Consider the following 22,899-nt stretch of genomic DNA (forward strand, 5'->3'; position numbering starts at 1 on the left):
ATCATGAAAGGGGAAAAGTTGATATTTTCCCATTTCTTTCTGTGCACTTTTTATGCTTTCAGCAAATTATTCTTTGTCTCTTCATCTCACAAATTAGCGCATACAAGACCACACTGGCAAAGTTGCCCTCCCAGGCAACTGTATTGTTGGAAACGATGAAGTTTTTCTCAAAATGACTACATGGACAGCTGTTCTGAAAGCTGCAGAAAGAGAATTCTACTTGGGAGGCTGGAAAGGTTTAAACTGCTGAGAAAATGAGGACCCAAGCTGATATATAGATTTAGGGGCTATTGTTTTTAATCTCTCACCCTCTCTCCAATGAATGCTTCTTCCTACACTGAGTTGCCATAGTTTCAGATTTCTCTGGTTCCCTGGCTGCTGGTTACTAGGACGTTTTTATATGCCCTGATGATTTTATGATGTGTACAGTGTCTGAATTCGTTTTCACGCTGTATATAGCATCACCCCTTACATCCTAAACCAGCTGTAATTATTCTATAGTCTTAAAATAATCTCTTTTGGGTGTTCTTTTTCAACTTGAACCTTAAATTATTTCAAGTTCCTTTTCCTTTAGTTCAACATCCAGCTTTCAAAAATCTCTTTGAAAACTATGGTTTAAAGAAAGAAGTAATTAAACTTACATTATCAGAGTTTTCTCCAGTGCTGCATACTAGAGGGAGCTAGTAGTTAATGCTAAGTACAGACAGTCCTGTGCTGTCAGTGGGAAAAAAGCTACTGGGAGTTCTGGAGAAAAACTTATTTTCCTGTTACTAATCCCCATGATCTGCACAGATGCTTAATTACCGAGGTGGTTTTTTTCCTTTTACAGATAACCTGTGTATTACAAGCATGAAGCTAACGACACATATTTATGGTTTATAATGCTTTTTAACAATTTAACTTCCATTCTTGAAGGTGTTAACACACAGAATTTTAAGACTCTCTCTAACCTCTTTTTCAGCATCTTCCACATTTGGATCGACATGTTAAACTGGGTTCTGTTACAGCATGTTTGCTTCTGTGTCTCCTTTCACCAGATCTACATGTCTCTCTACAATAATCCTTGCCTCTTCATTGTATCCCAAACAAATTATTCTTTCCAAGCCTCTTTTTTCCAGGTTGCCAGTCCTCTTTTCTTTGTGTCTGGTCTTGGCAAGATCTCTTTGCACTTCTTTCCCAATAAATCCAGGTTTTAGCTTTATCTCTGCCTCATTTATTTTGCAGCTGCTTTGTTCTCATGCCCAGGCTATTTAACAACATGTCCTGTGGAAATGTTAAAAATCCCCCCCAACAACCAAACATCTAGTCCCCATAACATATTTGAATCAAATGCCAATGCTGCCACTTGAATCAGATTTCCAGGCATTTTCACTAATTTATTCCATCCCCTAAGAAAAAAACAAAACAAACCAAAAAGACATGGCTTTAAACGTTTGAACTGGAAGCACTTGGCTTTGGAGAGCTAAGCACCATTACTGATATTCAAGAATGCTGCAGTGAGCAGCAACTGGTCTGTCTGGAAGCAGGATGTGGTCCACTGCAAAAATGTTTTTTCCTAATCTGTTTTTTCCTGCTTGATTTTTAATTTCTGCTGGTTAACATTATCCATCAGTCACTCTCTCCAGATGCAGAACTATGCTAGACCTCAGTAAAATATCTCAGGACAGCATTCCGACAAGGGCAGTCCTGCTATTTTAATGGATTTTTTCCTATGTCCATTGGTCCACAATTCTTCATGCCATGATCTCAAGCAGCACAGCTAAGAGATAAGCAATTGTATCGTATTAGACTGCAAGAGAATGTTCCTTTCTGTTGGCTTTGCTGCTTGTGATTGCAGCATGAGAGTGGAATACTCAAACACCCAGAAGTACATTTAAATCTCCAGGGTAGAAGCCTTTTTGCTTGAGTGATCAAGGAAAAGTGAACAGCTGTTGAATTAAGTTAATAGTGGTTTTATTTACCTATCTTTTTGTAGATTTGGGTTTATTTTTTAAACTGGCTGCCTATAGGAACTGCTGATGCCTTCCCATGATATTACTGTCAGTAGCTGCTGTTCTCTTTGGAAAGAGATAACTGGTTGGCCATTACTGTATGCACAATTTCATCTTTTTACACACAGGATTTGTTACTAATAGAAAATTCTTAAGGGCCACTAACCAGTTGTATGAAGATAAATTACCTCTGCTTAGTATCAGTGTGAATGCCACTCTTTCTACAGCCTAATGTCACAAGTTTACCCCTGAATTGTGTGATTGAGATCTGTAGAGTGAAGGATACCACAGAATGGTAAAGGCAGGCATTGTATGGTTATAAAGACTGATTTTACTCCAGAGATAAATCTGCAGTGCATCACTGTCTTATTATATCCTTTCCTTACAAATGGAAATTATTGAATTTCTTTTGCCTCATTTAATTCTTTTTAATCCCTTTTCTTTTCTCCCTTCTGGTGATAGCTTTTGCTTACTAATTGTCCGAGGCTGACACCCAATGGGTAACATTATACTCTAATGCTCGCAAAGCTATATCCACTTCCGAATGACTGCTATTGAAGGAAGCCTCAATTATGCCAAAATATTTTTCTTTTCTTCTTCTGTGATGCCAACAGGTGTAGGGCATTAGCTTGGCTTATTTTATGGGAAGTTATTTGCTTGCTTTGAACTATTTTGTAGAATTTTGAGACGGGCAGGTATACATCCTTATCTCACACAAAATTATTTATAACTGTCAAAGACTTAGACTCAGCGTAAATCTGGAGTTCTGTGGTCTGATCCCACATGGAATACTTTATTCTGTGAATTTACGTTCACTGAGCTACAAGCAGCTCCACATAAGACTACTTGTATGAAGAGTGTCATCTGTCAGAATCAGTATTTCCACCCCTGTCCCTAGGTAATTCTGATATAGCTGGTGTATCAGCTCAGGATTTTGTCCATCATGTGTTAACCTGCTACATAAGAAGCATAAAGCATGGCTACACCGAATGCATTTCTTCTGTACTACACCTTGCTTCAGCCCATCAAAGCAACACATTCAGATGTATCACACTGAGAACTCAGTTTGATTGTGAATTTGGTCGTGAACTGCAAAACCTAAACGTGCATTATAAACACGAGTAGAACAGGGAACCCCACTTAGAAAATACATGGACTATTATAATCTTAAAATCACAGCAGTGCATTATGCAGCAGACTTGATGGCAAAGTCTGAGCGTGAGATAAAGTACAGGAACGTAAAAAATGTTATTAATGCAATTAATTAGTTTGTTTCTTTGTGCAGTGTTTGAAAAAAGCCAGAACTTTAATATAAAACAGATCCTTGAGGAGACAAATTAATCAGCATTATGATACACCAAGTGATTAATATAAAACACAGGGAGGTATAATGAGAATATCAGCATTAGTGAAGTAAAAATTTCTGACCTCAACACAAAATGTTATTACAAATGTTAAAATACAAACTGTTATTTTTTTTCAAGGACTTAGACTTCTTAAATATTTTAAAAAGATTTGGTTTTCTTCTCCCACTTGTGTTTAAAAAAAATAAATTTCTTGTGCTCAGAAATTAAGTTTCCTCCTGATAAACAGCCAGACAAATGAAGGTCTGATACACAGCCCTTTGAAGCCAAAGGCAGCTTATCTTTGTGAGCTGCTTTATCAGATGTTAAAAGCTGAATTCAGAAAAGCCAAGAAATTTCATAAAAACCCAAAGGAATTCAAATACGTCACTACTTCACTGACTAGAAACTGTGCTAAGTCAAGGACCAAAACTTTAAGCAGCTAAAGTCTTAAACAAATTTTGCTCTAAACCTGAAAACCAAGGTACCACATCCTTTCACTGGGATGGAGTCTTCTAAAAGCTGATGGAAGCTCCATTCAGCATGGCCTGCCAAAGCTGGGAAAGGACTTTTTCCTAAAGAACGTGAAAACCAGTTACGTATGTTGGATAATATTTTTTTACCATAATACTGCAACAGAATATGGTAACTCCTGAGGACTCCAAGTCGGGAAGTGAACAGGTCCAAGCCCTCAACACCACTTGCTGAGAAATAGGCCAATAAAGTCGCGGACAGTTTGTCTGGATAAAAGTGCTGGAAAACACAGAAAGCTCAAATACATTTCCAACCTGTGACTCATACAGCACTATTCAAATCAGTAAAATCTTTATTATCTTGGCTGGCAGATCAAGGGATGGACTGCAAGGTGTGTATGTGAGGGTGTCTCAAAAGCCCAGCCCTTTCCAAAACGTTGAACTGGAACTGCAGTCAGGGTTTTGCATCTCTGGCCAAGTTGTATATTGTATAAAAACACTGAGGGACGGAGAGAAATGGCTGTAGAACATAGGCTATCTTTCATTAAGCAAGGAAGGCCAGAGGGACAGATATAATCCTATCTGTGCACCTAAAACAAACAATGCACTTGGATATCCTTCTTCATTATGGGAAAGTACACACATAGTAAGTTTTTGGAACCCCAGAGAAAAAGTTAAACATAGTAAGATAGATAAGTATCTAAGCAGATATATTATTTTAATGGAGAGAGAGAGAGATGGGAGGGGGAAAAAAAGCTAATCACACTTATGCTGAGCCTTGCAGGTGCTGATTTTCATTAAACCACTTTGATGTTATTGATGTTCTCCCCCAAACAATACTGAACATTTGGCTTCTGCATAAATGGCAGAAAATGCAGTAGATTAAGCACCAGGCTATTGCCTGCCTTTGGAAAATTGCCACGTAATAGCAAAGGAGCAAAGCAGTCTGAAGCAGCAGCCTTCTTTAAGAGTCTGATAACAGAGGAGGACTTCTCATAAAACATCTTTTTAACCTGAACACCCAGGTGGGAGAACTGCCATGTGATACCATTCTGACCTTTACTGCCAAATATGAATGATCTCTGCAGAGTACTAATCTGTACACAATAGTTGTTACTTTCTTTAACAAATCACTTAGGCTTTTTTACTTAGTAATGCTTTATTCCTTCATCTGTTGCCTTTGAAATTTGTTTTTGTTTTTGTTATTCAGAGGTTTCCCTCTAGAACGGCAAAGGATTCCAATGTATTAATATAGCTGTCAGTCAAACTCTAAAAGATATAAGACTGGATCCTACTCTGTGTAAATCAATTTCTTCTTGGATGTCATTGGAGTTAGAGATTTATGCTAGTAGAGGATTTTGCCCCACAAATAAAGAAAAACTACTCAAAGCTTCGCTGCCATTCACTCTAACTGAGCTACTATTGACTATCAAAATGGTCCTCACATCTTTTAATGGCAGGCTTTAATGAAGCTGCCAAACCAGCAAAGCTGAAAGCAACCTGAGATTTAACCCAAGATCTAATCCTGGTCACAAGGCAGAGCAAAATGGGTGGCTGTGTTTTCACTGCACCTCAGCGAAACCAGCAGACTTATTATCTGAATGTGATCTGCTTTGTACAGCCTAGGTGCAGGTCTTTGGGATGATCTAGGGATCTCTATAATTCCTCTGTTTTTCAGCTCTTTCAACTTTCTGTAGGTTTTGTCTACAGTAGTTCAGGCAATTTAGCTCAGTCACCCAATTAGTAAAGAGCAGAGACTACAGCCAGCCATCTCCTTCCACTATGGCAAGTAAACTATATTTAAAAAAAAATTTCCTTGTTCTTTTTCATATGTGAGTACCCCCCTGTGCAATAAGCAAAAGCACTGGAGACCCTGTCACTAATGTATCTCTGGCACTTGCTGTTTTCCAGTTTTCATTTCTTGGGTTTTGATGAAGCCAGCTCAATTTCTTAGTCTTCACCTCTTTGTTCCAAGGTGAACTGCAAAGAAAATCATTTGCCAGCAGGAGGGCAGCAGCTCTGTCAAGTCCCCTGTGTACACCCCACATGCAACCCCAACAGGGAGTTCAACAACCCAGAGTGGATCTGGAGTTGGGGGCTAACAGGCGTTACAAAGAGAAGAAATAAAGACTCGCTGGCTGAGGGGACAGGTGGAGGTGAAAAGACTGAGAAAATGAGAAAGGACTGGCCATCATGTTGTAAGCATTTACAGTCTTCCCCATGTCTGATTTTCCAGCATGAGCATTCTTGTGGTGGAGTTTTATTTGCATATAACAGACAGGTAATCTCAAGAAGAAATTCTGTAGCTCTGACATAGCTTAGCTGCACAGAGTATATTGTAAGTCTACCTACCAATTAGTGTGGATATGCTGCAATTACTACTGCCTTTTGTTAATGCTTCTTAGTTATTTTGTCAAGCACAAGATTTATATATAGGACGAAATTCTACTTCGAGTTACACAAGTTTAAAATGAAAGGAAAAAACAAGCAGCAGCATGGTACTAAGCAACAGTCTGGAAAAATAATTTTTAAGGGACACTAATCCTGTGACTGATCCACTGGAGGAAGAATGTGCTATTTTGTCAAGCACTGAGATAAAATGGAATAGTCCCAAATTGCTGAAGATCATCAGGTGTGGTTGTTTTCAAGGCTCAGATTTGACTGACCAGGCCAGTTAAACCCTCATGCTCCCGCACTCCTTAATCCCCGCTACCCTGGGAGGGTCAGACCAAGACAATGACATCCAGAATTTACAATACAGCACTTAATAACCTGCCAGGTATTATCTGCTTTTGTATGCAGACCAAAATCCTCTGTGTTGTTTGCCTTTCAACCAGCCAACTAACATTTCTAGAGGCCAAGAAAAACTGCCTTACAAGCAGAATCCAGCCCTCTGGCCATTATTTGGACATCCTCGCCTACAACCATGACCTTGCAACACTCTTTGCTTACCTTCTAACTAGACTGTTTTGCCAATTATCAGGCCAAGCATAAAGGACACAGCCAGCATAAAGATGAACCAATAACCAAATTGTATTTGATACAAAAGGGTCAGTACATGGGTGAGCGCTGGGGGTACAAACAAGTCAGTCAGGTTATACATAATCGACATCAATCCCACTGACCCCAACCACGACACCGCACGACCAACAATGGGTGGAATAACTGGTGACATGAGTCTCCCATAGAAGGGATGGGAGACAACTGAGTCAACGAGCCAAACACATCAGCCCAAGGAAGCCACACACTGAATCTCTGCACAGCCCGCGTTTACAAAGGCCAGACCTGACTGGAGCCCAGTCCCAGGGAGGCGGGAGGTCCTTCCCCAAGAGGGAACTCTGCACAGGGCACCCACCTCACACACAGACACTGCCCCTCCTGCAAGGGGTCCCAGCTTTTATCCCCAAGTGGGACCCCTGACCTTTGGTTACTTACCGTGGGACCCCTGGGGCTCATTTACCCCATGGCTCTGTCTGCCAGGCCAGAGCACCCTGGGGGGAAGCCTAAAGGCAAACTCACCCCCCTTTGGGAAGGGCTGTGGGAATCACCCATATGTCAACCTTAATTCGGGGCTTGGGGTTGAAACCCCAGCATTTCACTAGACTCACTCATTTCAGCAGGATTATTTCCATGCTTAAACACACACATACATGTGTGCAGAATTAGTGACTAAGACCACACACTGATCTTCATGTTAAAACAAAATAAATTAATTGCTTCATGATCTCTAACAAGGAGAACAAAGTGATATCCAAGCTAAACAAGAATTGTTAGCTATTGTGATGATCATATACATCTCTCACCTCTCAGCACTGACAATCACCCCCTGACAGAGATAAAATATTGGGCTAAATTAAGCTATTTCTCTCTTCTAGGTGAATTATATTTACTACTAAACTGATTCTATGCATACTGATTCTACTTATAAAGACATCTATACATAGACAGCTATACTGCATCGGGTTTTCTATAGAAAGACAGTATATATTGAAGAAACAAATCCAACCAAAAGACAGTAACATTTGTTTGCTCTCATGGTGGCTGTGGCTATGGTATTTCCATGGGCAGGACTGGTTTACCTCCTATGCAAATCAACAGTTGTGAACAGCTTTCAAGGTCAGGGCTAAGGAAATAAGACAAATAGCAAAGGAAAATGGTGCTGACAACGACTAATAAGGTGGGTTTTGCAGGTGCTGAGTATCTCATCAAACACATTTTGAGGCTATACAACAGAAGCTCTGTCCCAACTACTATAATTCATAAATTATGTAATAAAACAGAAATAAAATGAACCTGAGCATAGAAGAATTTACCATTCCTCATGACCTGCATTAAAGAACATGTAGACTAAGAGTATGTATGAAATAGTGATAGATAATCTAATTTAACAGACTATTGAGGAATAAGGATTTGATAAATGAGGAAGGTTCCATTTTTAAGAGAGCTCTCAGCATGGGCAGTGCTGTTTAGAAATTTCCGTGCGACAGAGCAGTATGGGCATTTGATAACTTCAAGTCTGAACACAAAACATTATGCAATTAGCTTATGCTGTAGGCAAGCCACACTATAAAGCATCATGACCATATCAGAAAATATCACAGTATCTGCAGTGATGCCTGGTGGCTCAGGTCCCAACCTCGGATTCAGGGAAAGTCTCTCTTGTGATGCTTCCAACCAGCTGTGACATGTGGGTAAGCCGGGGAGTCACCAAAGTTAAGACCAGAACTTACTCTATTAAATACTGTCCCAGCTCTAAGGACTGTAAACAAAAGTCTGTTCATGTGAGAGAGTTTTGAGGACTTCTGACTGTACAAAACCAATTACGAAGAGACGTATCTAATAGAGATTTCCTGTTTGTATACTTAAACCTGTCATAGTCAATAACACCTCGAAAAACAGTCTTATATTAGTCCTTACCTCTCTCTTAGCCTCTGTCTGTAAGCAGAACCTGTAGGAAATTTGCATGCAGATCTCAATCTGGAGCTGTCAAGAACACCTTACAATCATCTTACTGTGAACTGGTCTTACAAGCTTCTGGATGCAATCTCTGTCTCGGACAAGGAAGATGTAGACTGATAACGGTTTTCTGTACAGGTAGTACTTGCTGCTCCTGTGATTCCTCTAATATAAAAGTCTGATATCTCTCTCTTATCCCAGTTGTGTAGTCCAATCTCAGATGTTTATTATAGCTGTATCTTACTCCTCCCCATGTCTCAGCATGAGTCCCAGACTGCAGTTACAGCCCCAATAGCTACTGACTTTGCATTGTTTCACTGAACACAGGGTTTCGAGATATGTGCAGTTTTAAAAAGCAATATAAGTATTTTTGCTAACACATCACATCAACCAGTACTCCACACATTTACCAATAGATTTTCTTTGATACAGTTCCCATAGGTAGTAATTCCTTTTCAGTTTTGGCATTGCTTTGTCCTCCTGGCAAAGTTCATGATGCATTTGAAAGCAGACGTCTACCCTGTAGTATGAGACCTACTGCTCTTACCAAAAAATCGCTTTGTGCAGAAGTATTGGTATTATACCGAGGATTTTCTTCAGCTGATGCAGTATTTTGTTGCACTGCTGTGACCACCAGGAAGTTACAGGCTCCCTTTAACAATTGTCTCAGGATGCATCCCTGGAGCAAGTTGTCCCCCTTGTCTTCTACAGTGTCTTTCTGTGTTTCATATTGGCTTTAACTCCACTGTGAGCTGGCTTACTGCTCCTCATATCGGGCTGCTTTGCCATAAACTGGATCTTATCTGAAATGAACTTACTATCTTCAGTTTGATTCTGTGCTGCCACTTCTGGGTGTGTCTCCTGAGCTGGTCCCACGTTATGAAGTCATCAGCTATGACATGGATGTTTAAAGTATCTCCAAATGTCTGTTTTTCACTGAAAAACATCACTGGCTAAACTTCTTTGAGAAGATAGGGGAGAAAAAAAAAAAATAAATATATGCATACTTGTACCACATTCTACGTGTATAGTTTGGATGATTTCTCATTTAATTTGACTTGCCAGTAGCTGACTGTCCTCCACAGTAGATAGCTTTACCAGGCAGTGAGCTCGCAGCATCTCTCTGTGGGAGGGCAGAACAATGCTGTTCCTACTACAGTTTAAGTAAGGCTCAGATTTCAGATAAAAATCCTAATTTTACCACTTCTTTTTTTCATTTCTGACTAAATCCTTGACTCATGGGGTGGGGGTAGGAGAGTCTAGTTCAAGCCATCTACAGCTCCGTGTATCTCTAATTGCCTGAGTCCATTCCTCATTGAAAAGCAGAAGTTTCTACTACTGGGTAAAATAGTTATGGTTACATCCATATGCCTTTTCAGTGTGCATTCCAGGAAGGTCTCTGGGTGTTGTGTGAACAGCTCCTCTTTGGTGTTGGGTGCTCTGGGGCGAATCTAACTGGTCTGTGTTCAGCCACCTCCGTTAAGTTGTGTCGCATTAGTAACAAGACTCCTCTTGTCTGGTCACTGAACTAACTCTACCAGAGAGCACAAGAGTTAAACTAGGTATTAATTCCAATACAACACACCTTAAAGTTCTGGTCATGGATGTGAAAAAGCACTGAACAAATAAGTAGTTTCTGTGCCTCAAAGACCATACAGATCCCTTTTTATCTCGGTCAAAACACGTATAAGATGCAGAAGCACTAAACATGCATCATAGATGGTATTTCAAAGGTTCAGAGCTAAGCTGAACCTTCTATTGAACACTGCTAACTGTTGGAGTTGGCACTTTACCAACACGCCTGATTAATCTATTTCTTGCTATGTTTATTGTTTGCAGCAAAATTAATATAGGAAGGGAAACAACAAGAACAGTACTATAAGAACGCCTGGCTATGAGAATAGGAAAAAAATAACTCAAGCACTTGTGATCACTGATTATTACATTTTCAGTGCTGCTGAAGAGAATTTTTCTAAAGTACGTTTACAATCGTCTCCAAGTTCTATAAATATTGCTTTGTTATTGACTTTGTGCCATGAATCCAGTACCGATGAAAATACCCTCCCCACTGCCAATGGCAAAGCAGCACTCTTGCTTTGCTTGGCCTTTGTGCAATTTTAGTATTTGTAGGACTGAAAGTTCAATGGCTAAAGTAATGAAAAGAGTGAAGAAAACAACTTCTGCCAGAACAGAAGAATAATACAGGTTTTAAATGCTAGGTCCTGTTTACATAAGAGCACAGTAATTATACAGCCATTTGAAAGGTGTCACTTGTAAAGAGAAAGCCTTGTTAAATATGGCCATGCATGAAAAAAAAGAGTTTTGCCTGTTCGCAAGGTTCACACAAAAATATACCAGTTAAAAATTAATTGAATTTTTTTTTTAAAAAAAGTAATGATATTACTTTTAAAGAGAGAATACAAAATCTAAAAGAACGTTTATAGAAACAGAGTGCAGGAATTTGCTATATCTGCATTTCCCTCAACCAGTGGAATGTCATAAAAGCCCCTTGGATGGGAACTGGTAATATCCCACATAGCTCCACAGAGGTTGGCAGGGCTGGACTCCTGCATTACAGGAGCGGAGGGATGCAAATGGGGGAGTCCCGACATCAGCTCCCTATAGATCCCTTTACAGGACGTTAGAGACTACTGGCTGCAGTTAGCTACCTCCCTTTACCCTAAATTCTGATCTCTGACAGATAATTACATTCTGTTATAGTTACAGATCAGATACACTGAAAAGGCTACAAATTAGAGAAGCCATGAATGGCCAAAGACTTTAAAACCATTTAAGTCGGTTCAGCTCCATATAGAACCGGATAGGGATGAAAATATTCAAAAGCTCTAATTCCTTTTCCAGTTTTGTAAATTGATCTGAAAAGCAAACATTTATTCTGTAACTACAGGAATTCACCATAAAAGCAAAGAACAGATATTTAGAATTACTGAGCTCCAGTGATAAAATTTGATACAACTTTTGCTTATAGATGTTTCACCAAACTTACAGGCACACAGGCAGTGCAGTCAGGTAGTTCTGTCTTTTTGCAATAACTAGCGATGTTTCTCTGAAACAGCTTAGGCCAGCGGGTGTGTGCAAGGTGATAGGAAGGTAGGGCATGATGCCAGCGGGCTATTATCCCATCTTACGGAAGCTGGTGTAGAGGATCTGGCAGCTGGAATAAGAACCATAAGGTGGATTTGGGGAGAAGGTTGGACCTGTTTGTTCTGTTGTATTCTTGTTCACTACTTCATTAACAAAATCAAGCCCAGCAAGGAGGATGTGTTTATAATGCTGTGCTGTGTGTGGACTTCATGAGTTACCTGAGAAAGACATTTATTACCACTACTGTGATTTGAATGTTATTGAATAGCATCTAAAGGCCATATTTCCCTTGTCATAGTGGTTGTGCTATTATGACAGAACCCTACCCCTGAGAATTTTCAGTCTCAGTGTAATATTAAAGACAGCAAACAGGGCAGAAGAGACACAAGGAAGGAACTTACTGTGCTATTACTATCTTCATTCCAGGTTATTGTAGTTCTCCAGGGATATCGACGGGAGTAAGTGGATCTAAAGTAGAAAAAGTATGACGTGCTTTACAGTGCCAGTGTCTTCCTCCCTTCCACACCCTGGATTTCTAATATGCACTCAATCTTACGTGCTAGTTAGTTATTAGAAACAAAAGCTTCCGACTAGTTTGGTGCCAACAGAAGTCATACAAAGATGAATACAGAGCCCAGAAACCTTTAGGCACCGCTCACAGATAATTTATTGCATGAAGTGGAGACTCAGCTGAACTTGGAAAAAAATGTGAGAGGCAGTTCAAGGACAAAAAGGCTGTGTGTGATAGCCTGTCTCCAGTTAACTCCCCTTTGGAAGAAGGAGTTCTGGCTGTTTGACTATCACAGTAGAACTGCAGTGGACAGCAGGTTTCTCATCATTGACTTAATAAAAACATGACCAAGTTATATTTGGAGACTTTCTGGCAGAGAGGCTTCTTATTTTTTAAGGTTCTTCTTTTTCTCTCAGGAATATTTATGGAAGTCACTCTGGATTTCTCATTTCTTCCTGAGCATCAGACATAGAGCAAAGCACAGGTAGTTTAAAGCAGAGTTTTGGTGAAGTTGGGAGGTTAATGTTGATACTAAGCTCATTGCCATTTACCTTAATTATCACTCTAAGGTTGAATGACCTGGTTTTCAGTTTACTAGGAATGTGCATACTTTTCTGCCTTTGCTTAGAGCCACATCACTGCATATATCACATTGTGAAAGAAAAAGAAAATGAAGATGATCCTCAGCAACTCAGCCATAGGTATCAGTCGCTCGGCTCTCCTTGCACTCGACTAGCTGGATCTGTCAAGCAATACATATGCCATAGCAAAACCAGTGAAAGAAGGCATGAGAAAATAGTGAAGTGCCCTTCGTGACAGAAGCAAAGGTGTGGATACTAGTAAGTGTTAGCTGTTTTGATTTTCACAGAGCTGAGGCTGGTATTTTCTGTTCTGACAGAGGAGAAAACAATGGTTTGTTCTAGTTGAAGTATCTATTTTGACCAATATTATTGACTGTTACACTGCTGGATAAAGGTCTACCGTACTGTCACAAGAAACCTCTTCTCCTGAACACTCTCCACATACTTCCTGAGCCTATGAATCCCCCTCATTCATCTCTCTAACACGTATCTTGTCTATTTTTTGTTACATTTATTGGCATTTAGTTCAAGATTGCATGTTTCCCAAAAGATTTCCTGTTTCTGTGGCAATATATCTTAATCATTGGGTTTTCTGCCTTTGACCTCACTCACGTCTATTATTACTGCTTGCCATGCAATAGCAACAACCTGGGTCTTTTATCACACCACACACTTGCAATCATCTTCCACTGTGTTTCTGCAGGTGATGCACCTCTATCATCTTGAAATGTTATTTTAACCTTCATTTGGTAACTAGAAAAAGAAATCACTTAAAAGAGCAGAAATGTCCAGGCTCTCTCAAATCCCAGCTTCATGGTTTAGCATGATGCATTTATCTTAACAATAAGACTTCCAGTCATTACTTTTAAAAAAGAATGTTACCAAATATTATTAGGAAACTAATAAAATATACTAAGTCGCAATAACTGCCAATGAAAATTGAGTTAGGCAATCAGCATACTATAAAATGAGGGAATAATATTAGAAACAGAACAGGTACATATAGAAAACTATGGTTGTGTAAGTGGATGGTCATATTCCCCTGTGGGTAGCGTCATGGGGCTACGGTTTGCACTAAAGACAGATAAACCTCTGAACTCTGGGGAGAACAAGCCAACTTTTTAAAGCTGACTCATCGCTACTTGCGACACAGCCACAGCAAGAAAAAAAAAGTCACAGCAGAAAGACACATTTTACAGAAGAATACAAGAAAAATGTCATTGTATAAGAACAAAAAAATTCCAATCTGAGATTGGACAGAGTGACTAAGAGAAACAGAGGGAAGCTACTGACAGATTAGACTGATATTTCCAGGATCCACAGCCCAGTTTGATGGCAGATGGGAAAGTTGAAAGTTAATGACAGATAAGATAGATGTAGCTCTTGGTTGGTTAGCTGCTGTTTACATCATGTAAGAGAGCGAAGCTCACAGCCTGGGATAAACAGGAAAAAATACTTGATAAGGGAAAAAAAGGAAGACTACTTCATACCTGAGAAATTTACTTCAACAGATTTCTGTGATTACTCTCTGCTCATTCAACGTGGATAATCAGCTTTTCCCTTGCAGAGCATTTTGCCAGAGGTCTAACACAACTCCTTATTCCTCTGCCTATAAAACATTGCTTCTGGTGACTATTATCATCAACTAAGCAACAGAAAAATGAATGGCATAAGCCTTCTAAGGACTCCAGGATGGGCAATTGCTGACTGATATAAACCCATTTTATGTTCCCAAGAGCCCCACTAAAGAACATGCAAACTATGCATGATGAGAATTTAAACTGGCTTTTTTTTTTTCTTTCTTAAAATTGTTGGATTCCATTGATTTCAAACAGATTTGCGATTTCCTGGCATTTCTTAAAACTTGCTTTATGTGATGACCCAATGGGAAAAGTTTAATGTGCGTCGTGCTGATAGAGGACTGTCTGGCATGCATTGACTTGATAATGTCTGTGCAAAAGTAGTCCTAACATTATGTGAAACACATTTCCAAGTTGTTTTTAGAAGATATTTCGGTCATTGCATTTTAAGAGCAATCTTTTAGAGAGAACACGGCAATACAGCTCAGGGCAAGCCCTTTGAGGGGTTTTGCTAGAGAAAAGGATTAACTGGCTGTTGCTTAAAACAGCTGGGAGACAAGTGAAAAGAGAAAGGCATCCCAGTAAGCTGTAGCATTGCTCTAGGGCATAAGGAAGGTGGCTAGCCTTGAATATCCCAATGACACTTCTGAATGTGTCTTCATAAAATGTTATTGCTGAGCTTTGGAGAGGAATAAAGTGGGTCAAGGTTTGCAGTAGTTAGTACACAGTTCAGAAACAAGAGTTCATACACCAACATTGATTTAAAAAATACTGGTCTAGAGGATATAAACCAAATTAGTTACACATGACAAATTATGAAAAGTTTTTATGAAAAAAGTGGCCTACACAAAAGAATTCAGGACAGCATGTTTTTTTTTTTTCATCCTCCCATGATCCTCCAAACCAGTATGTGGCTGTGCTCTTAGATATGACTTAATTACTGTAGAAAATAAGAAATTAATCTGCCCTGAAAATACTCTTCCAATTTTTCTCACTTGTATGTTTGGGTTTTTTTTAAATTTCTGAAATCTTCAAATAAAAAGTGGTTTGTAGAGAGACTGCCCATATTGTTCCTACATCCATTCAATGCCTTGAAATTGGAAGTCTGCAAAGTAGTAGTTTCATGTATAATAAATACAAAATTCTCTAACACAGGCTGTCTACACAATGCTGACAGAACATGAATGTGGAATAACACTCAAGAGATCACTCAGAAATCAATAAACTCAATCAGCAAGAATCTTAACACTGTCTACAACAATAATACAGGGAAAGTGATGAACACTGCAAGGTTACATAGCGATTTTAAAACAAAAATAGAAAAGATCCCAAAAACATTTTCTTTAGGCTGGGGAGTGGACGGGAAGGTGAAACCCAAAACAAAACAAAACCCTAATGCAACCCAATCCCAAATTATGTGCCCCTTAGAAGTATGGAGAGACAGAGTATGGGACTTGTCATCACAGACTGGCTCAAATGGTTTCTTCTTCTGATCTGACAGTGGCCAGTCCTGCACGGTTCAGGGAAAAGATAAACTACTACAGGAAGTTGTGGGTTTTTTTCCCCCCCTATCTTAAACAATTTATAACCTTTTAAGTAAGGATGAAGCAATAAAAATGAGATTCAGATCTGCGAGCTTCACTCAGCTGGATTTGGCTTGTAGACAACCAAAGAATGGACTCAGACATTTTACCCAAGATATCAGTGTTTGAGAAAACAGAGATGAAAGCTGCAGATTGATGGTATATACTATTTAACCAGACTACAATGACAGAATTTAGATGTAGGATTTGTTAATAAAAATACTGAGTTTCCTTTGAATCACTAATCACCATCATACTCATTTCAATAGGAACAGCATCTGACCAAAACTATCCTTAAGAATTCTCAAAATCATTAGCTCTTCTGTACAAAATAACCAAGTACCATTACTGAAAGTTAAAAGGTCCCCAAAGAAAATCCTTCAGACCATGTTTCTGCTGAATGTCCAGAGGGAGATTGCACCACGATCCAGGGAGGCGCCTGGGGCCTTTGTACTTAAAAAGGACTAACAGAAGTGAAACTGGGCAGGCGGTGATGGTTGAGGTGAATCAATAGCACTTCATGTACCCAAAGAACAGTGCTAGAAACAGCGCAACAAGAGAGGGGATGAGGCAGCGGGCAGCTGCTCCTAGGAGGAATGACAGGTAGGAGAGAAATCCGTCCCCTGGACCTTCGGGAATGCTGGGCATATCGATTTACAGCGAGGGACCTGAAGCACTGCCATAAAACAGATCTTCATGCCACATGCACCAGTCCGGCTGTCTACATGCTACTTCATTCAGCCCTTTCAAATACATTTTTACATCAGCTTTGTGTCCTCCATCAGGACATTATCCCAGCATCACATGACATCTATCAGTGTCTCCCTCTCCCACCATTTCACGTAAAAATAAGTTGCAGCACAGGAATAAGGATTTGCTACCACAGAAAACCTATGAAAGAGCAGAGGCTTGAACGCAGTCTCCCCAGTCTCCCAGTAGTGTTGCCCATTCTCCCACCCCCTGTTCTTTTCCCCCATGCATCATCACACGCTGCTATACATAAAGTTCCCCCAATGCTGGCTACTGAAAGGCAGTCCCATCATTTACCAAATGAATAATTTTATGGGAACAAGTCATAAGGAGCTTGCTAAGCTGGTAAAGTTACCAAGTGGCTCACTTTTGATTCCATTTGCTCTTAATAAATGCATTTCCACACCAGCTGGTATTTGGTTGCTGCAATTCATTTGCAAACATGATTAAAAATTCAGTCAAGATTAATCTTTATTTTTCACTCAACTACCTTCAAACAAAATCACCTACAGCAATGTATATGGTAATCAACCCAAGCAAAAAAGCTTAGAAATGGAAAAAAACCCACATGAGTAAAAGGTAAGGTTATTAAAATTTGAATTATTTCTTTCCTACAAAGTTTGGAGGTAAGTGCTCTTTAACTTTGGATATGGCAGTTCCTCTACATCTGCTCCACCTGATATGAATAAATAATTGACAGTCATTTGACAGCCCTTTAGAAACGGCACATGAAATATATAAATAAAATGTTACAGGATAATAGCAAGCCTCCATGCAACAGACATGAAAGAGAATTTGCTTGCAATCTGTATTGTAGAGACTTGACTGTATTTGAAATTACTTCAGAAAAATATTGGGACAGCCAGGTGACACACAGGAATACAAATACTCCGAGGGGCTAAAAGAAGAGCCAGCAGGCAGAGGCAGCACACAGCACCGGGGTGCCAGCGTGCCTCCGAGCACAGCCTTCCTCTGGAGAGTGCCTGCGACGATGACAAGGTCTTCGATGCACGCACTGAGTTAGGAACAAGACCTGTGCTCTCTTGGTGAGATACGAAAGCTCTCAGAGCAGATATAAAAGGCTGTAGCTTGCATTATAAGCTAGTTTTGCACTGTTAGTTGCCTTAGCATACCAAAGTGGTGACTGAACTCCTCCCAGTATCCACTTTACTGATTACAAATGGCTTCTTAGGGGCAAATCACAGCCTGAAAGCAAGCACTGGGGAGAGTGTGGGTGTCGTCCTTTGCTCCATACAGATGGTTGGTAGAAACCATCAGTAGCAGCGCTATTGCATTGCATTTGTTGATTACTATGGATTAGGCATGTAAATAATGCATTGAGAGGCGGAGATATATCTGCTAAACGTAGCATTTGTCTAGTCTAAACACTTATGGAACAGGCACAGAAATCATGCCACGGTGCTTGCTGCTGGGTGGCAGCTCTGGCCTGAGAAATGCTTTGAGGATCCCAGATGAAATAAAATGCTTTGGAAAGATACTTACTGTTTTGATGGCTGTGTTTCTTTTTTTAGCATGATATGCCCAGATATATAGAAAAGGCAAAGGTGAAGATGCAGGGTTTCATCCTCTCTCGTCTGGGAGCTTCTCTGGGTTCAGGCAAGTTTATTTACTTGATTCTTAAGGCCACTCCTAGTCCTGACCGAGATACTAGTTGCTTCCATTCAGTTCCAATTTACATCACCTGTCTTTGACCCTATAATGGTAGGGAAAAGCCCCTAAAAATATGTTTCCAATTGTGGAAGTGACAGGGATTCAAACCTTTCTGAAGCTTTTCTCTTTTGTTTCAAGGGGAGTGCAGTCTGACTGAAGGGGTGAGTTGCTCAGTGAATAACAGTGAAAATTAGGAGGCATAAACACATTCACTGCAGGCAGGCAGAGGTGCTCTTTTTAAACAGGATAATACAGTCAAGGAGACTGCCCAGTATACATGCTAACAAGAGTTGATTCGAAACTAAAGAACTAAACACTTTTTTTTCCTAAAGCTGTCTGAAGACGATCAGGGCTCCTATTTAAATATGAGAGAGTGAAAAGTGTCTACAGATTCTCCATGGAGCGTGGAAAAATACAGCGATAGAGAATTTGCTGTTCAGAGACTGCAAGCCATTCTGTTAGCTCGGCAGAAGATCAGAGCTCTGCCTTTTCTTTAGCAGAGCACAGTCTGCGTGGCAGAATAGATGGGAAACCCATGCAGCAGGAATGCCGCAACGCTGGGGGACTCACTACCTGTGCCGTAGCTTCACAGGGCTCTTCCCACCAGAGGAGCAGTTGCCCTGAATATTTATCATGAGACAAACCAAAACACGCACACATTTTGTTCCACTCTGTACCAGCTGCCAGGTGAGCTCTCCTGGCCAGATCCCACCCCCTCACAGCTGTTCCGCTGTATGAAGATGACTTATTTTTTTAAATCTTTCAGAATTATAATGAATTTGGATTTGACAATTCTGTACTTCCCTTCCTATCTCCTAACAGCAAACTCAAATACTGATGAATAGATAATGTGCAGGGAACTCATAGGTAAAGTGACAGCTATTTTAGTAAAGTCTCTTGCACATTAACGCTTGCAGGGCATTAAGGCAGCAAACGGGATGACCGTTGCTAAGAAGGTAAACTGTATATGTTTCGTTTCTTTAGGATATGAACTGAGCATAACGTTCTTTCAGAAGTGATAAAGATCAGAGAGCTGTAGCATAAGGAAGATGAAATCTGACTCACCGATTTATTCAGGCTGGAATATCCTATTGATTCTCTCTTTCATCACAGACAGCCCATCTGTGTTCAACTGAGTTTGGGTCAAAGGATCCTCAAGTATTTCATTATTTAGACAAGTTAACCTACTTAAACAAAATCATTATCAGCTATCGCTGGATGATTCAAAATGACATAAATCCTCTGAACACTAAACAAACAATGACAAAAAGCAGACACTGATGGTAGTAAGTGTGCAGCATCAAAGACTTTCAACAGCAATCACTGTTTACTTACAAATCATTTGTTCCAGCATCTACTAACGTGTATAGGAACATCACATCAGGAATTATTACTTTCGAAGGCTGAAAACTACTATGTTTTCAGTTTTCAAACCTCAGAGTTTTGCAGCTGAGGAACAGACATCAGTATAATGAATTTCAGTCTGCTAATAATGGTCCAGTTTTTATTATTGTCTCGCCCAGACCATTCAGAAGTAATCCATACAGCCCACTGTGACCTGCTTACTGGGTTTGACTAAATCTGAGAAGGAAACAAAATTTGTATTTGCAGGGAAAAATTTTAATTTCCAAGTTCGTTCCATAGACTTGTTCCAAAGAGAAACATAATTTTGAATTTTTTTGAAGAGAGAAGTTTCCCAAATATTGCTTCAGTTAAGCAGTTAATTCAAACTGTTTTATGACAATTTTGACTTTTCTTTTTTTTTTTTCCAATATAGAATACTTTTCCATTGAAAGTACACTTAAAAGCAAAAATTTACAGTGCTGTGTTCCACTATATCTAAAACACTCCCTTTGATGTAGTCAACACATTTGAGTAATCACAACAAAATAAGCTGAAAAAGGTAAAACAGGTATTCTGTGAAACACCTCAATTCTTGAAAGAGGTGCTAGAAAAGCACCTTTCAGAAGCTTTATCACTGATCTACCATGTAAAAGTTACATTTAAACGGCCAGCTAAGCCAGCAACTGTAGTAGAGAGGAAGAATTTGTAGAAATACAAAAGCTTACAAAAAAGAACCAAAGCAGGACACCTATAAAACTTACATAAAACCTATTTAAGAATACTAGTTTGGAATCACAAAGCAAATCTACATGGACGAGATACTGAGATTCAGGTTTTGTGAAGAAATGGCTTTTCAGATAGAAACCAATTATGGTTTTGCAGGGTTATGAGAAAAGGTTTGTCATTATTGAACCTTGGATATAAAAATGTAGAAAGTGATAATGGCTTACTTTTATATAATAAAGAGCATAAGGTTCCTACTAATTGAGTAAGAAGAGCAATTAACCTTGCAGAGCATCAATAAGTCAGGTTTGAAATATTTGTAAATTAGGTAATTAGAATGCTTTAAGTTTAATACACTAGTCAAGGAAGCCTGGATTTCCCAGGATTCTCACAAAGCCAATCTCATCTTTAAGAATTTTTAATGTTTAATGGTACTATCACATAACTGAGGCATCTATTATGTTAGCCAGCTAAATAGTACATGTAACCAATTAGTCCAGCTTAGAAATGCATATGGATGGTTTAAAGACAAAACCACTACGCTTGAGTGCTTTAGAGTAAAAGCATCTGTCTTTTGTGTCTACCAGGTTAGAGGCAACAGTCTGGATTTGCAGAGATTTTCTTGTTAAAGGTGTATCTTCTTTATTGCTGTTTCTTTCCAATATACAGCATTTCCTAAAATAGAAGTTCTATGCAATAGGAGGGAAACCTAACTACAGAAAGCTATTTAACAAGCCCAATTCTAGCTTTACTTTATTCTACGAGAGAAAAAAGTGGCAGGTACATACAGATCCAAACATTTCTCTGTAAGAGACCATTCTCCTGCAAGCCAGCTCTGGTCCAGGAGCCACATAGCTGCCCTGGCATCTTCTCTGCCACATCATATTTGTCCTTTGTGTGGTAAATAGGCAGGATCGCTGGGAAAAATTACACGGATATTTCCTGATAGCTTAAGAGGACTTTGCACAGGTTATGTGTCTCAGAAAAACTCAATGGATGCAAGAAAATTATTTAAAGGCCATAGATTTAAAGGCCACAGGGGAACAGTTTTATCTGAACACCAGTCTTGATATTTCACTTAAATATAATCACTTAGTGCTTGACTCCGATAGCTAAGGTGACTTTTCTCCTCCCTTATTCAACTCAATGAAAGGGTCCCTCAGGTATTTTTATATTCCCAGGTGCCTTCGTTAATTGTGTAATTCATGCACTACTGTTTCTCCATTATCATTGCTGGCATCTATGGTTTATGCAAAAGCATTTAAACATTGCTTTGAGGAACTAGTTCTGCAAGCTGCTATGACCAATATATGCAAAGCTAAAGTAAGGAGTAAACCGGACCACTCGGGATTTTGTGGAGATTAACAACACAGAAGGATAAGGAGGGCCTAAGACAATTATTTTAAATTTGTGCAAAATAATTTGCAGTCCTTGTCCAGTTCTCTGCATAGTGACCTTGTGTTGTCCAAGTTAATGTGTCTTTGGAAAAAACTCATGAAAATTAATAAACCAACATATCGTTCAGGCCATGAACATTGGTCAATATATGTCCCTTTCTGTGATATATGCAGGTTATGGTACGTGATTGATTCTTGCTTATCATTATTGATTGGAAAACAGTCCTTCCACTTTGTAGCATATTCTCCTTGAGGTGTGATGCACATGAATCATCCGAACAGTTACCTATGGCCATTAGCATGAAGGATGAAAGGGCTGGCAAGTATAGGATCCAGGGAAGAGTAAACAGGAAGGCCAGCGTGGGCAGGGATTTGAACTAGAAATATTGACTGTAGGGGTCTTCTTCAAACACTAACACGGGTATTATGGTGGTCGTTAGCAGACAACCCTGTCTCATGCTTTGTTACATAAATATGAATCAGCAAGTGCTCCAGATTTGCTACCAACTGGCAGCCACTCTTGCCTGCTGTTTTGTTCAGTCTGCACTGCTTAGTGGAATACAAGCATTTTTATAACATTCCAAAAATGTGAATCTTCTCAGCAGGTTTCAATAACGCTGGCTAGTTCAAACAGCCCATTTGTAAATATTTCAACTCCTCTTCTCCAGTGGAGAACAGGAGATTAAATAATTTCTCCTCATGCCCTTCCACTACTTAAATTTGCTCAGCTTCTTGGTTTTGTGCTAAATGAGTGCAACTTTGTTTCTTACCTGCCTTTTGCTTTGTTTCATTATTTAAATCCCACTTCAATAGAATCAGTTCCCCATCTGCTAAGGGAAAGGCCAGGCAAACAGCATGTCCTTCTTAATATGTGAATCCTCATGGCAGCCT

Source organism: Athene noctua, chromosome 17 (genome assembly GCF_965140245.1).
Source record: "Athene noctua chromosome 17, bAthNoc1.hap1.1, whole genome shotgun sequence".
NCBI classification, from domain to species: domain Eukaryota; kingdom Metazoa; phylum Chordata; class Aves; order Strigiformes; family Strigidae; genus Athene; species Athene noctua.